The 6,439-nt window shown below is 54.0% G+C and overlaps 1 protein-coding gene across 6 annotated transcripts in view; it reads left to right on the top strand.

The window, feature by feature from the left end:
- The first annotated feature begins 6,120 nt into the window (after positions 1 to 6,120).
- LOC140351644 (sorbin and SH3 domain-containing protein 1) overlaps positions 6,121 to 6,439 on the top strand; it is a 115,193-nt gene continuing 114,874 nt past the window's right edge. For all 6 annotated transcript variants that reach the window (XM_072437569.1, XM_072437565.1, XM_072437568.1 and 3 more), the window contains exon 1: positions 6,121 to 6,255. The gene's annotated coding sequence lies outside the window, so the exon portion shown is untranslated. The remainder of the gene's footprint in view (positions 6,256 to 6,439) is intronic.

The following is a 6,439-nucleotide window of genomic DNA, read 5'->3' as shown; positions in this document are numbered from 1 at the left end:
AAGCACTCGCCCTGACGACAGAGATGAAGCACCCCGACGACAGAGATGAAGCACTCGCCCCGACGACAGAGATGAAGCACCCCGACGACAGAGATGAAGCACCCCGACGACAGAGATGAAGCACCCCGACGACAGAGATGAAGCACTCGCCCCGACGACAGAGATGAAGCACCCCGACGACAGAGATGAAGCACCCCGACGACAGAGATGAAGCACTCGCCCTGACGACTGAGATGAAGCACCCCGACGACAGAGATGAAGCACCCTGACGACAGAGATGAAGCACCCCGACGACAGAGATGAAGCACCCCGACGACAGAGATGAAGCACTCGCCCCGACGACAGAGATGAAGCACTCGCCCCGGCGACAGAGATGAAGCACTCGCCCTGACGACAGAGATGAAGCACCCCGACGACAGAGATGAAGCACTCGCCCCGACGACAGAGATGAAGCACCCCGACGACAGAGATGAAGCACCCCGACGACAGAGATGAAGCACTCGCCCCGACGACAGAGATGAAGCACTCGCCCTGACGACAGAGATGAAGCACTCGCCCTGACGACAGAGATGAAGCACTCGCCCCGACGACAGAGATGAAGCACCCCGACGACAGAGATGAAGCACTCGCCCTGACGACAGAGATGAAGCACTCGCCCTGACGACAGAGATGAAGCACTCGCCCCGACGACAGAGATGAAGCACCCCGACGACAGAGATGAAGCACTCGCCCTGACGACAGAGATGAAGCACCCCGACGACAGAGATGAAGCACCCCAACGACAGAGATGAAGCACCCCGACGACAGAGATGAAGCACCCCGACGACAGAGATGAAGCACCTCGATGACAGAGATGAAGCACCCCGACGACAGAGATGAAGCACTCGCCCTGACGACTGAGATGAAGCACCCCGACGACAGAGATGAAGCACCCTGACGACAGAGATGAAGCACCCCGACGACAGAGATGAAGCACCCCGACGACAGAGATGAAGCACCTCGATGACAGAGATGAAGTACCCCGACGACAGAGATGAAGCACTCGCCCTGACGACTGAGATGAAGCACCCCGACGACAGAGATGAAGCACCCCGACGACAGAGATGAAGCACCCTGACGACAGAGATGAAGCACCCTGACGACAGAGATGAAGCACCCCGACGACAGAGATGAAGCACCCCGACGACAGAGATGAAGCACTCGCCCTGACGACTGAGATGAAGCACCCCGACGACAGAGATGAAGCACCTTGACGACAGAGATGAAGCACCCCGACGACAGAGATGAAGCACCTCGACGACAGAGATGAAGCACCCCGACGACAGAGATGAAGCACTCGCCCTGACGACTGAGATGAAGCACCCCGACGACAGAGATGAAGCACCCTGACGACAGAGATGAAGCACCCCGACGACAGAGATGAAGCACCCCGACGACAGAGATGAAGCACCCCGACGACAGAGATGAAGCACCCCGACGACAGAGATGAAGACACAGAGAAAGAGTGAACAAAAAGCACAGGAGAAATAAACAGTATGTTTTCACAGATGTTACAGCAGGTGATCCATGTACAATGTATTATTATGTGTATGTCATGTTTTAAGTTAAATTTGATGTTGATGACAAATAAATTGTTTTTGTGAATGTAATGCATGTTATAGCTTCAGTGTTTTATGAGACTTGTAGTGTTGTTTTCTTCTCACTGCTCAGAGTCCTGTTTGTGTTTCATAAATGTGTCTGAAGTGCTCTAGAGTTATTTAACGGTTCAATAGTCCTTTATCTCTTTGTGTAAGAGCTCCTCTAGGCTCCTTTCGGCTCCACTCGGCTCCTCTCGCCTCCTTTAGGCTCCTCTCGGCTCCTCTCGCCTCCTTTAGGCTCCTCTCGGCTCCTCTCGCCTCCTTTAGGCTCCTCTAGGCTCCTTTCGGCTCCACTCGGCTCCTCTCGCCTCCTTTAGGCTCCTCTCGGCTCCTCTCGCCTCCTTTAGGCTCCTCTAGGCTCCTCTCGGCTCCACTCGGCTCCTCTCGCCTCCTTTAGGCTCCTCTCGCCTTCTCTTGCCTCCGTTAGGCTCCTCTAGGCTCCTCTCGGCTCCACTCGGCTCTTCTCGCCTCCTTTAGGCTCCTCTCGGCTCCTCTCGCCTCCTTTAGGCTCCTCTAGGCTCCTCTCGGCTCCACTCGGCTCCTCTCGCCTCCTTTAGGCTCCTCTCGCCTTCTCTTGCCTCCGTTAGGCTCCTCTAGGCTCCTCTCGGCTCCACTCGGCTCTTCTCGCCTCCTTTAGGCTCCTCTCGGCTCCACTCGGCTCCTCTAGGCTCCTCTCGGCTCCACTCGGCTCTTCTCGCCTCCTTTCGGCTCCTCTCGGCTCCACTCGGCTCCTCTCGGCTCCTCTCGCCTCCTTTAGGCTCCTCTCGGCTCCTCTTGGCTCCACTCGGCTCCTCTCGCCTCCTCTAGGCTCCTCTCGGCTCCTCTCGGCTCCACTCGGCTCCTCTAGGCTCCTCTCGCCTCCTTTAGGCTCCTCTCGGCTCCTCTCGGCTCCTCTTGGCTCCACTCGACTCCACTCGGCTCCTCATGGCTCCACTCGGCTTCATTCGGCTCCTCTCGGCTCCACTCGGCTCCTTTAGGCTCCACTCGGCACCTCTCGGCTCCACTCGCCTCCTTTAGGCTCCTCTCGGCTCCATTCGGCTCCTCTAGGCTCCTCTCGCCTCCTTTAGGCTCCTCTCGGCTCCTCTCGGCTCCACTCGGCTCCACTCGGCTCCTCATGGCTCCTCTCGGCTCCACTCGGCTCCACTCGGCTCCTCTCGGCTCCTCTCGGCTCCACTCGGCTCCACTCGGCTCCTCATGGCTCCACTCCGCTTCATTCGGCTCCTCTCGGCTCCACTCGGCTCCTTTAGGCTCCACTCGGCACCTCTCGGCTCCACTCGGCTCCTTTAGGCTCCACTCGGCTCCACTCGGCTCCACTCGGCTCCACTCGGCTCCACTCGGCTCCTCTCGGCTCCACTCGGCTCCTCTCGGCTCCACTCGGCTGCTTGAGTGCGATGCGTCTCCTGACCACACGATGGTGCTCTTTACGTTGCTATGTCATTGTAACAGTGACAAACCGTGTATATGAAAGCAAACCTAAGCCAGTGTAAAGAAGACTTCACAGTTTGGTCTCCTCTTCCCAGAGTTGTAAACATGATCAGTTATTTGAAGAGCTTCTTCTGGAATAAATTAAAATATAGCTTTGGCTTCCTGCCAAACATTTCAGAATAAAATGCAAACCTTTAGTTGAGGGTGATGGTGGTTCAAATCTAATCTTAATCTGATCCTTGGATAGTGTGTTTTTGTCATGTGGTGATTCAGTGCTTCTCTTTTTAATTGACTCAAAACACTTTTCCTCATCCACTGCTCAGCGTCATGAGTGAGTGACAGGTGGATTTAACCGTGTCGTGAGATCAGAAGCAGCAGATGGCTTTAGTCACCTCGTAAAAGTAACATAATGATACTGTAAATTAATCATCACATCATTTTGGGACTATGTGGTTTGGTCCCTCGTGCCACTCAGACACAGACATATTCCATTGCCTGTTATGGCTCCAAATGGCTTCAGTGTTCATTGTCAAGGGCCCCACTCTCCAGACTCTCACACCTCACCTCACTTATTCTTTTTCAGTTAACCTATTGAACCAGATCCCACAACTGTGGATCTCTCAGTTGAAATCTTCAAATCCTCAGTGTGGAGTGACATGGGAAATTACAATGCTGATAATTGCCATGATCTTTTAAACTTTTAACTATTATATTTATGACAAGCTTTTGTCAATCCCTTTATAGATCTTGTAATTCTTGCAATAATAAAGAAAATGAGATTAGCAATATACACTTTTTGGCACAATTTATCTTAATACTAATGACCCCAATTAATTTGGAGCCTATTAAATACAAGAAAATCTAATCATATGTAACATGTTTAAAGATTATTATGCAGTTTTACAAGATAATTCTACCCAGATCCTCTTTTACCATTGTAGGATCCTTGTCTCACTTATTCAGACACCTTTTCACTGGTTTTCCCACTGGTGCCACATAAACAATATATAATAGTGATGACAAACAGGATCACACAATTATTCCTGAGTCTTTTCTTTCTGTGTCGTAATATGATGTGATCTGTTACTAAACGTTTATGTCTTGTTCTGCTTGTCTTATATTTATATTTATAAACCAACATGTCTCCTGTCCGTCCCACCACATTTCCCGACCTCCCTTCTCCTGCTCCCCCTGTTGTTGTTTCCCCTCCCCTCATGTAGAAAAGCCCAGAAGCTGACAACGTGCTTTTATTGTGAAGTTCCCATAGCGCGTCCCTTTGCAGCTGCAGCTGGTGGTGTTTGGAGGAGAGACTGAGGAGGAGAGACTGAGGAGGAGAGTCTGAGGAGGAGAGACTGAGGAGGAGAGACTGAGGAGGAGAGTCTGAGGAGGAGAGACTGAGGAGGAGAGACTGAGGAGGAGAGTCTGAGGAGGAGAGACTGAGGAGGAGAGACTGAGGAGGAGAGTCTGAGGAGGAGAGTCTAAGGGGGAGAGTCTGACAGGGAGAGTCTGACAGGGAGAGACTGTGGAGGAGAGTTTGAGGAGGAGAGACTGAGGAGGAGAGTCTGAGGAGGAGAGACTGAGGAGGAGAGACTGAGGAGGAGAGACTGAGGAGGAGAGACTGAGGAGGAGAGTCTGAGGAGGAGAGACTGAGGAGGAGAGACTGAGGAGGAGAGTCTGAGGAGGAGAGACTGAGGAGGAGAGACTGAGGAGGAGAGTCTGAGGAGGAGAGACTGAGGAGGAGAGACTGAGGAGGAGAGTCTGAGGAGGAGAGACTGAGGAGGAGAGACTGAGGAGGAGAGTCTGAGGAGGAGAGACTGAGGAGGAGAGACTGAGGAGGAGAGTCTGAGGAGGAGAGACTGAGGAGGAGAGACTGAGGAGGAGAGTCTGAGGAGGAGAGTCTAAGGGGGAGAGTCTGACAGGGAGAGTCTGACAGGGAGAGACTGAGGAGGAGAGTTTGAGGAGGAGAGACTGAGGAGGAGAGTCTGAGGAGGAGAGACTGAGGAGGAGAGACTGAGGAGGAGAGTCTGAGGAGGAGAGTCTAAGGGGGAGAGTCTGACAGGGAGAGTCTGACAGGGAGAGACTGAGGAGGAGAGTTTGAGGAGGAGAGTCTGAGAGGGAGAGACTGAGGAGGAGAGTCTGAGGAGGAGAGACTGAGGAGGAGAGACTGACGAGGAGAGTCTGAGGAGGAGAGTCTGAGAGGGACTGAGGAGGAGAGTCTGAGGAGGAGAGACTGAGAGGGACTAAGGAGGAGAGTCTGAGGAGGAGAGTCTGAGGAGGAGAGTCTGACGAGCAGAGACTGAGGAGGAGAGACTGAGGAGGAGAGACTGACGAGGAGAGTCTGAGGAGGAGAGTCTGACGAGCAGAGACTGAGGAGGAGAGACTGAGGAGGAGAGTCTGACGAGGAGAGTCTGAGGAGGAGAGTCTGAGGAGGAGAGTCTGAGGAGGAGAGACTGAGGAGGAGAGTCTGACGAGCAGAGACTGAGGAGGAGAGACTGAGGAGGAGAGTCTGAGGAGGAGAGTCTGAGGAGGAGAGTCTGAGGGAGAGAGTCTGAGGAAGAGGGACTGAGGACTCAGTCCCTCTTCCTCAGACTCTCTCCCTCAGTCTCTCCTCTTCAGACTCTCCTCCTCAGACTCTCCTCCTCAGACTGTCTGAGGAGGAGAGTCTGAGGAGGAGAGACTGATGAGGAGAGTCTGAGGAGGAGAGACTGACGAGGAGAGTCTGAGGAGGAGAGTCTGACGAGGAGAGTCTGAGGAGGAGAGACTGAGGAGGAGAGTCTGACGAGGAGAGTTTGAGGAGGAGAGTCTGAAGAGGAGAGACTGAGGGAGAGAGTCTGAGGAAGAGGGACTGAGGAGGAGAGTCTGAGGAGGAGAGTCTGAGGAGGAGAGTCTGAAGAGGAGAGACTGAGGGAGAGAGTCTGAGGAAGAGGGACTGAGGAGGAGACTCTGAGGAGGAGAGTTTGAGTCACCCCTCATGTAGAAAAGCCCATAAACTCACAGCGTGCTTTTATTGTGAAGGTCCCGTAGCGCGTCGCGTCGCGTCGCAGCCGCAGCCGGCGCTGTGTTTGACGCAGCTCCGGAGCGCGCGCCGCCGCCGCCGCTGAAGTGCTGACAGGACGCACGGCACGCAGTGAGCCCCCAGCGCTCCACACACAACCCACTGGACACGGGAACCCTGGATTACCACCGCGGCGAGGTAAGCACGACCCCCTCCCGCCTCGCAATCCATCACTTTCATCGATTACGCGTCATTTTATCTCCTGTCAAGTCCCGCGCGTCAAAAAGCGGATTCGGCTGCGCGTGGGCGCGTGGATGCGGCGCGAGTCCAAAGATGTTGCTTCTTGACCGTTTCTGGCAGCGGGACAGTTACTGCAGTGGAT

Source organism: Eucyclogobius newberryi, unplaced genomic scaffold (assembly GCF_026437365.1).
Source record: "Eucyclogobius newberryi isolate DKJ021-1_F unplaced genomic scaffold, fEucNew1.0.hap1 SCAF_8, whole genome shotgun sequence".
Classification (NCBI taxonomy): domain Eukaryota; kingdom Metazoa; phylum Chordata; class Actinopteri; order Gobiiformes; family Gobiidae; genus Eucyclogobius; species Eucyclogobius newberryi.
This window is presented reverse-complemented; position numbering and strand designations above follow the sequence as displayed.